Source organism: Neophocaena asiaeorientalis, unplaced genomic scaffold (assembly GCF_003031525.2).
Source record: "Neophocaena asiaeorientalis asiaeorientalis breed wild unplaced genomic scaffold, Neophocaena_asiaeorientalis_V1.1 scaffold581, whole genome shotgun sequence".
Classification (NCBI taxonomy): domain Eukaryota; kingdom Metazoa; phylum Chordata; class Mammalia; order Artiodactyla; family Phocoenidae; genus Neophocaena; species Neophocaena asiaeorientalis.
Genome location: NW_020172732.1, coordinates 3,041,314 through 3,048,056, shown reverse-complemented (window position 1 = coordinate 3,048,056; position 6,743 = coordinate 3,041,314).

Sequence of the window (6,743 nt, the reverse complement as noted above, 5' to 3'; positions counted from 1 at the left end):
ATGAAAAATTGATGATACAAGAGAAAGAAGAGATGATTGCTGGAGCATTGTTCCTGAATAGATGAGAGAGGATAGGATCCAGTGCACAATTGGAGAACTAGACTTTGGAGAGAAGCATAAGCATTCTTCATGCTACTTGGAGGGAAGTAGATTATATGGATACGGATGTAGGTAGGATGGTGTACATGATGGTGGGAGCTTTTAGAATTTCTTTCCTAATTGTTTGTATTTGCCATTAATTATATAGGGATTTTTTTCAAATGGAAACTCAGTCAAATTTGGAGTTCCGACCTTGCCCCTCCTTCTCCCTAGGGTGACATCTGAGTCCTTCAGGGTTTAAATTTTCCACGATCTAAGGATAAAGAAGAATCTGATATATGATAATCTTTCGTCTCTGCTAGTCATTAGTCACTCCCACATCTGCTTCAATATCTGTGGTCTTACCATGACTCTCAGCTTCTACAGCCCATGCTTATGGTACCTCCTTGTTCTTCAGGCCAACTGGCCTTCTTGCAGCCACTTCTGGGGTCAAGGAAGGCTTGGAGAACTGTCACAGGCTCTTTCTTCCCACACTTAGTTGAGTTTCTGCAGAACTGTTGCCACATATTTCTGGTACAGAGGTTTTCCTTTTGAAACTTATGGTCTTCCCTTATGGCCTTTCTGTACTTTGTCCAGGAAGCAAGGTATAGATCTTTGTTCTTAGAATCTCCCAAGCCTATATGAGATGTTTATTGTCATTCCATCAGTGGCTAACTTCATTGCTCTCCTTTCCAGCCTCAAATCTTTCTTCAGCCCAGCTTTCAAACATAGATCTTCTATCATTTTACCTTCTTTGCAATTCTGTTGTTTTGATATGGACTTCATACTCTGAGAACTTCACTATCCTACTTGTTAAAAGAAAATTTTTTCCATCTTTCAAAAAACAAATAAACAACCATACCAACAAAACAAAACATTTGTAGGCCTTCAAGATTTCTATGTCTGTCAGGGGTTTAAGACCTTTTTTCAAACAAAGAGAACTTGACTCTGTTTGATGGATTTTACCTTCCCTTGAGTACATAAATTTTAGCATCAAGGTTTCATTTTAATGGTAGAAGAATAAAGGAATTCCTGAGAACAAAAAATCACTGAGTAATATTTAAAATGTTATTCAAACACATATTATCCCACAATTATTCTCTACTGTTGGTGTATTAATCAGAATATTGAATATCTACCTTTAAAAGATCAAAAGAAGCATTTTAGAGTGTCCTAGGGGATGAATGACAGAACAGGAAAAGTTAGGCTCTGAAAAGAATTTGGATTGGAATTTCAAGTGGAAAGGAAGATGCTTTGCCTACATGCACATTACTGTTATTTAATCACTATTGATCTGTGGAGTGGCAAATATGAAAGGAATGATTTGAAAAGTCATGAATTCATCAAGAAAGGGACTGCATTCCTTTGGGACCACATTTTATTCTGGTCCTTCAAAGCAGAGAAAGCAAAGTCATATCACCCTTCTGCTGTTCTGAGGAAAACTACCAAACTTGCCATTTGGTTCTGTTGATCGTTTTAATATGTACCTTAGTGGTATGACTCAATATCATATTAATTGCAAAATATGTAGCTTCCTATTTATATAATTCTTTTGCAGGCAAGAAGAAATAAATTCTGGGCTTAAGGTCAATTTAGTAATATTTTATTAAAAAAGAATAATGTCGGGACTTCCCTGGTGGTGCAGTGGTTAAGAATCTGCCTGCCAACGCAGGTGACGCGGGTTCGATCCCTGGTCCGGGAAGATCCCACATGCCGCAGAGCAACTAAGCCCGTGAACCACAACTACTGAAGCCCGCGCGCCTAGAGCGCGTCTGCAACAAGAGAAGCCACCGCAATGAGAAGACCTCGCACCACCACAAAGAGTAGCCCCCGCTCGCCCCAACCAGAGAAGGCCCACGCGCAGCAATGAAGACCCAACGCAGCCAATAAATAAATAAACAAATAAATACATGTTCCTTTAAAAAAAAAAGAAGAATTTCAGAGATTTGGGAGCTTGTTTTAGAGAGGGCACTGAAAAGTGACAATTCACTTTTAAATTTAGGGTGAAATTTCGGTATCACATCTCTTCATACATAAATATTAGCTCTATCAGCATATTTATACATGCATATGATGTTACTGGTTATATTATAGTTATGCAGTAGTATGTATTTGTCATAAGACATATTTATGTAGATGCCCTAAAGTTAGGAATCTTGGAGGACACTGGAAGCGTAAATCAGTCCAGTGCTTCAAGATATGTTGCTGAATAGCAGAGGAGGTAGTCTCTCCTAGAGAGTTCACTTGAATATTCTGTCCCAGAGGCAGCTTCTGTTTCTTAGGTACCTGACTGATTTTAGGGTTGATTCTTTTACTGCAGAAACACTTGGAATACTACCTGGTTGAAAATGGTCAAAGCGACTTTTCTCACGGAGTGTAAAACTGCTTATGCGAGGTCTTTTATAATAGCGTATACTGAAAGACACATTTGAGAGTGTCTACTCTTTGTTCTTATACATGTATGCATTTAAGATGAATGCCTCCAAAAATAATTTGCATGAGTAAGTAAAACATTTTACTAGATGAAACACAGTTGTGGGTCACAGCCTATACTTGAAATGCCACCCCTCTTTTCTATATCTATATAAATCCTTCCCATCCCTTGAGGCACAGCTTCATCTTCTCCAGGAAGCCTTCCCTGATTCCATTAGTCCCTAGTGCTTTCTCTTTCTCTGATCTCCAAGAGCGTTTACTGTCTGCCTCACCCCTTTGGTTTTTCTCATTTAGGCTTTGTAACCAGTCCTGTTTGTATGGCTATTTAACTCTTTCTGTTTTTATGTCATGTCTCTTTAACTGGATTCCAGACTCACTGAGATCATGGACCATGTACAATAAGTATTCACATCTTCCTATATTGCTTAGCATGTGGTGAATGATCAAACCATGTCTGTTAAGAGGACGCATGAAGCAAAGGTCAGTTTCATGCATCACCACAAGGCCATGTACAAATGTGGTCTATGAACTAGGATTAGCATAAGATATATTTTCAGAGGATCATAGACTCTCAGGATGAGAAGGCGCTTGAAGAGTCACCTAGTTTATCCAGCACCCTGATGTGCAAATCTCCTCTGCAGGACAGAGTTGCCCCCTTCAGATGAAACATCTCCCTTGATTCAGAATGAATGCCTTCAGCAACATGGAATTTTCAGGTACTGTAGTAAAATGATTAAGCATGGCAAATTTTTAACCAAATTGTCTGGGTTCAAGTCCACTGCCCTTTATTATCTCTGTGGCTTTGGACAACTTCTTTAGTTTTAGTTTCTTCACCTAAAAAACTGGGAAGATCATACAAACTCACAATTTTTTATTTGTAATTCTAAAATACAAAATCTCTGAAAACCAAAACGTTTTGCTACTCATTTGCCCTGATCCAAACTCGAGAAGAATCTAACTTAAACAGACATGAGGTTACTTATAGGTTTTTGTCTGCCCATTAATTGGTGAATATTCATGTTTCTCTGCAAAAATAATGATGTATTTGGCTATGAGGTGCTGCCGCAGATCCTGCTAAGGGTGCTACATATCGTTTATGTACTTTATTAATTTTCTGAAAAGTTCTGAATGCCAAAATGTATTTAGCCCCCAGGTAAGTCAAATAAGGAATTGTGGACCTCTATTACCTACTCATAAGCTTGTTATGAGGATTAAATGAGATAATAGATGGGAACCATTTAGCACAGTGTTTGGCATACAATAAGCCCCTTAATAAAATGTAATAATAATAAATGTCAGCTAATGTTATTCGTACTTACATTTTACACTAATCACATCAGACTTTTTGGGAAAGTTAAGTTTCTTTCTGTTGACATTTTATGTTTAGCATCTATAGAAGTACCTGTACTTTTCTTACTGCGTAATGAACAAATGATTTCCCCATGAAGCTAGACTTTGAAACATCTTTAAAAATGAAATTATATTCATGATTGAATTTTTATTATTGACTCTTATTTCAGAAGAGCCCTTGGGAATGCGTTAATTTATTTGTCAGTGGATTCATTTTACAAAAATATATTGAGCAGTTTGTTATTCCTGGTGATGTGACAATAAACAAATAGACATTGTCGTATCTTCGTACAGCTTACCATCTAGTGGAAGCTAATAATGTTATTTATTTATTATTTTTGCGGTACGTGGGCCTCTCACTGTTGCGGCCTCTCCCGTTGCGGAGCACAGGCTCTGGACCCACAGGCCCAGTGGCATGGCTCACGGGCCCAGCTGCTCCATGGCATGTGGGATCTTCCCGGACCGGGGCATGAACCCGTGTCCCCTGCATCAGCAGGCGGACTCTCAACCACTGCACCACCAGGGAAGCCCCTGTTATTTTTTATTAATTTGTTCTTTCATCTGTTCAACAAATAATTATAGAGTACTTATTATATGCCAGGTACTGTTCTAGGCACAGGGCATAAAGGCAGTTACCAAGGCAGACAAAGTCCTTGCCTCCACAAAGTTTATTTTTTACTGGGGAGAGATAGATAGTAAACAAGTAGACAAACAAATAAACACAATGTTGTCAGGTGATGATGAATTCAATGAAGGAAATAAGATAGGCTGATGTGATACTGACTTGGTTTATTTGAGGGTGGAGTTACTTTATGGGATAGTCAGAGAAGGTTGGTGAGGAAATTATATTTGAACCAAGACCGTGTATTAGATATAGATTTGATCAACTATCAAAAATAACAGATGCTTAAAACATGATGGTTAATTTTTTTCTCACCAAGTTTTTGGCTAGTTCAGCTTCACCAAGTTGTCTGGACCTACATGTCATCTATCCTGTTGTTCTACCATCCCTTGAGTGTCATCCACATGGTCCAAGATGACTAACCACTAGGTCCATACTCTTGCCAATGGGAAGGAAAAACAGGGAAGAAGGAGGACACCCATTTATCAAAATGTATCCCCTTTAAGGAAATCACCCCAAAATTGAATACATCATTTTCTTCACACCCCATTGGCTAGAACATAGTCAGAGGGCCACAACTATTTGCCCACCATTAAATGTAGTTTTTACTTGGGTAATCATGTATTTAGCTAGAAATTCTATTACTATGGGAGAAGAGGAGAATGGATTTTGGAGGACTTAGCAGTCTCTGCCACAGACCTGAATTAAATGGAGCCCGGGGAAGAACATCTTGGGCAATAACATTCCAAGCAGAAAGAATAGAATGTCAAAGACCCTGAGAGGAGGTGGATTTTCCATGAAGATAAATGACGCTTAAGTATCAGGGCACCTCACTTGTCTCAGCCCCTTCCAGTGCTCTGCACTTAATTTTATATAATTGTACCAAAATTGAATAAGCTTCAGGCCCTACAAAACCTTGATCAGCCCCTGACACTGAGGAAGGAAAGTGGTTGGCATATTAGGAATTGAAAAGAGGCCAGTATGTGGAGCAGAGTGAGAAAGAGAGAGAATAGAACTAGATGAGATTAAGGACGTAAATGGGGACCAGCTCACATAGGATGTTATATGGAAAGAATTAGATTTTGTTTTAATGTAATGGGAAACCATGGCAGAAATTTAAGAAGGGAGAAATGAAATTTGATTTATGTTTACCTTGAAGGAAACACATGAGAGGATGTTCATTGAAAAATTTTAAACAATCTAATGTACATCAACAGAGAATGGATTAATAAATTGTGGTATAATTATAAGGGGAATATTTTAGAGTAATGAAAATGAATAAGTTATATCAGTGGCAGCAAATCTCAAAAATATGATGTTGAGCAAAAGAAAAAAGCAGATTATAGATGGTAACAGTATAATTTCATTTATGTGTGATTTTATTTATATAAAGTTTTAAAGCATTCAAATCAGTATATTATTGAGGAAACATATTGTAGAAAAGACTGGTAGTTGCCTACCCAATATCTGGTTTCTTTCATAGTAGCAGAACCCTACTTTTACTGTAGTGATAATGTGTCCAAGTGAAAAACTACATTTTTTAAGCTTCTCTTGCAGCTATGTAGGTTGTGACATGGTTCTGAAAAACAGGATATAAGGGGAAGTGGTTGGGTAAGTCTCCTGGGAAAATCCTTAAAACAAGGAAAGGTTCAGCTGACATGTGCTCCTTTGTCATTGGCCTTTTCTTCTTTCTCTTGCCTTGGAAATGGGTCACAATGATTGGGGCTGGAGCAACCATATTGCCACCATTAGGGGAAAACCAGAAGAATCCCAAGAATTTAGCTCTGACACCAAACCAACTTCACTGCCTCAACTGCCTACCCCAAATCTCTCAGGTTTGTGAGAAAAATAAGCACCCATTTCTCTTTAGACCACTGTTATTTGGGTTTTCTTTTACATGCAGCTGAACTTAACCCTAACTGATATGTGTAAATCTAAATATTTAATAAAAATAAAATCCCATCCATGGAGATGAAAATAACTGACTAAATTCAGAACAGTTATTATCTCTGGAGTGGGAGTAATGAGAATGGAAGTGGGATGTGTACATAGGTCTTTCAATTATATTTTATTTTTTAAAGAAAAAGAGCTGAAGCAAATATGACAAGATGTTAAATTTTTTAAAGTTGGGTGGTTGATACATGGGTAGTCATTACTTTTTGCTCTTTTATATGTGTAAATTATTTCATTTTTTAAAAAAGCTATTTGGAGAAAGAATGGAAACATAGAAATTGAGGTTCTTGTAGCAATACAGGTGAGA